The sequence below is a fragment of the Melanerpes formicivorus genome, unplaced genomic scaffold (genome assembly GCF_026170545.1).
Source record: "Melanerpes formicivorus ecotype bairdi unplaced genomic scaffold, bMelFor1.0.p_v2 SCAF_119, whole genome shotgun sequence".
Taxonomy (NCBI): Eukaryota; Metazoa; Chordata; class Aves; order Piciformes; family Picidae; genus Melanerpes; species Melanerpes formicivorus.
In genome coordinates this window covers 1,286,086-1,289,056 of record NW_027142471.1, presented here as the reverse complement: position 1 = coordinate 1,289,056, position 2,971 = coordinate 1,286,086, and the positions used below count along the sequence as shown (strand labels likewise).

At 54.9% G+C, this 2,971-nt stretch overlaps 1 long non-coding RNA gene across 1 annotated transcript; it reads right to left on the bottom strand.

Moving 5' to 3' along the window:
* Positions 1 to 852: 852 nt before the first annotated feature.
* On the bottom strand, positions 853 to 1,934 carry LOC137456227 (uncharacterized). The gene is made up of 2 exons (XR_010990996.1): positions 1,900 to 1,934; positions 853 to 1,571 (listed from the first exon to the last, which is right to left on the bottom strand). It is a non-coding gene; the product is annotated as an uncharacterized lncRNA (long non-coding RNA).
* Between the last annotated feature and the right edge of the window lie 1,037 nt (positions 1,935 to 2,971).

Here is a 2,971-nt window from a genome sequence, read left to right as displayed (position 1 = left end):
TTGCACATATTCATTGCACTTCATATTGCTAGATTGTAGTTTTGCTTGTAACTGCAGCTTCATTTGATTTCCAGCTGAGCTGGTCTGGCAAATTTATGTTGGGGGGAACTTCAACCCACCATGAGCAGCCTTCCAGTACCTGAAAGGGCTCCATGAGAGCTGGGGAGGGACTTTTGACAAGGGCTGGGAATGCCAGGACAAGGGACAATAACATAGACCTGGGAAAGGGAAGATGGACACTAGAGATGAGGAAGAAATTTCTTAGAGTGAGGCTGGGGAGACACTGGAACAGGTTGTCCAGAGAAGTTCACAGATTCACTGCACTAGGTTGGAAGGGACCTTCAGAGGTCATCTTGTCCAACCCACCTGCAGGTAGCAGGGACATCTCCAACTAGAGCAAGCTGAGCAGGGCCACATCAAGTCTGGTCTTGAATGTCTCCAGTGACAGAGCCTCAACCATATCCCTGTGCAAGCTCTTCCGGTATTTTACCACTAGTTGTGGATGTTTCCTCTGTTGAGGTTTTCCAGGCCATGTTACACAGGGTCTTGTGCAACCTGGGCAAGTACAAGGTGCCTCTGCCCATGCAGAGGGGTTGGAACTGGACGATCTTTAAGGTCCCTTCCAACCTAAACCATTTGATAAATATCCCTCAGGACAGCAGCCTCTTCCCTGAAGAGTATCAGTTGTACCTCTTAGCCTGATGCCATGAAGACCTTGGTCTCAGCCCTCCAGACTTTTGTGGTATTTTATCCTCCCTAACAAGACTGTCCAAGAACCCTTCAATAACACCTCTGCCTTTGGGAAACTTGGCAGAGGATCTGCAGGGGAAAAGATGTCACAGAGACAAGAGCTGGGATGCAGTAGAACTTTAATAGGTCAAAAAAGGGAAATGAAGCTGCTCTGAGTGGAGGCCATGGTGCAGGGGCAGCAGGGACAGAATGGAGTCTGCAGCTCATGGCTGTGGTGGAGATCCAAGCAGGTGTCCATCAGTCTGCCCCACAGAGGGAACAGGGCCAGCAGCTCCTCCCTAGCCTGGCTCTGTGGTACTGCCAGGCCAGGGCAGCAGAAGAGAAGGAAGCCATGGGAGGGCCAGGAGAGAGTGTCAGAGGGCACAGGCAGGCATGGGCAGTGCTGTGCCAGAGCCCAGGCTGGCCCTGTCCTTTGGCAAGGGCTGCTGGGCTTGCTCAGCCCCTCGGAAAGCAGCAAGAGGATGCTGTGTGCCCAGGGCAGAAGCATCAGGTGGGGCCCTGGGGGCAGCTCTAGCAGGGCAGGCAGCTCCTGCCCAAGGCAGAGAGGCCAGAGAGGCCAAAGCCCCCAGAGCTGATGGGCACCCCCTGAGAGCTGAGGATGCTGCCAACGGCAGCGGAGGTGGAGGAGCCCACGGCGGTGCTCTGTGGGAAGGAGCTGAGGATGGGGCCGGGCAGGGTCACCAGCACAGCAGGAGGCTCAATGACAACGGTGGAGTCCTGGCACTGCCTGACACAGGGCTCATTGCAGCTGTTGGCCAGCGGGGTTGGGCCGCAGGGCTGGCAGGGCCTGTAGCAGGACATGGCTGGGGCTGGAGATGAACCTGCAGAGAAGTGAAGGGAAGCAGAGCACAAGGGGTAGGTGAGAAGCAATTTTCACCCCACTGTGATGGAGACAAGTCAGGAGACTAAGACTCTGGGACATTGAAGTCAGTCCCAGGGGTTTATCCTTTCCCTGAGCCCATGATCCACCAAGCACACTGAGATCCTCACCCAGCTCTGAGCTCAGTTCACCCAAGCCCCTGCCACACCATCTGTGTCCTTCCCTCTGCCATATCATGAAACCCTGCTGCCCACCCTAGGTCAGGCTATGCACTTGGGAATCCAGAGGAGAACAAGAAGGAGGTGGAGAAAAAATGGGTCTAAACTCACCTTGTTCCAAGGAGATGGAGACCAGAGGAGTGGATGAGAGAGTGAGCAGAAGGAGTCTCTTTTATACTGCTCCTGCACCGCCCCAGGCCCACAGGCACTGCACCTGGGCAGTAATTTTCCAGCAGACTCAGCTCCAAAGGAAAACCTCCCAGCCTATGGCACAGCCTGGCCTTTGGCTTCTGACAAGGCTATCATTACATTTCCTCATCTCTCAGATGCCCACTGGGCCAAGGAAAGTCCTTTGAAGTGCCATGATGGGTTGCCCAAATCATGCAAGTACATGAAAGATGACTACAAGTAAAAGCCAAAACCCAGGAGGAGCAATGTGTGCTTAGGAATGTGCTTGTGGATCAGACAACTTCTTGTTCCTCCCACTGTCCTCATTCCAACAGGACTTGGGCACGCTATTTGTTTCAGGTGAGCAGGAGCACACCCAAAAGCTGCTCTTCAAGCCCCCCTGGCAGTGCTGGGTATGTAGGTCATGGTTGCAGACAGTGGCTGTTGGGTGTCCCTGGAGCTGTGTGCTCAGGCACAGCCCTGTGCTCAGGGTGCCTGTTCCTCAGGCTGGGATGGAGCTGCCCTGGCCACAGGACATCCAGTCCTGCATGGGACAAGAGCCTGCAGACAGCACATTCCTGGCTGTGCCTCACTCCAAAAGGCTGCCACACAGCCAGGCCAAACTGAGAATGGGACTGGCCATGGGCAGGGAGAGGCTGTCTGTGAGGCTTGGCTGCTGGAGGCATTCCCTTGGCTTGCTGGGACTCCTGCCAGCTGCCTCCATGTCTGCAGGGCAGGGAAGTGAATCTCCTCCTTGATGTGCTCTGAGTTGTCTTCTTGTGCCCAGGGATCTTCTGAGCCCCTGCCTGTGCTGAGCAGTCTCAGGCATGCAGCACTGCAGGGTCCTGCTAGCTTCCACTCATTGGGGATCTGGAAGAACTTTCCTTGCTTCCCCCTGGTGCTGATTTGTTCTGCAGACTGAGGAGGCCTTTGGGACATGGAATGTGGAGGTGTGCTAGGGTCGTAATACCAGGATAAGGTCTGTCAGATGTGTTCCATGCAGTGGGAAGATGCC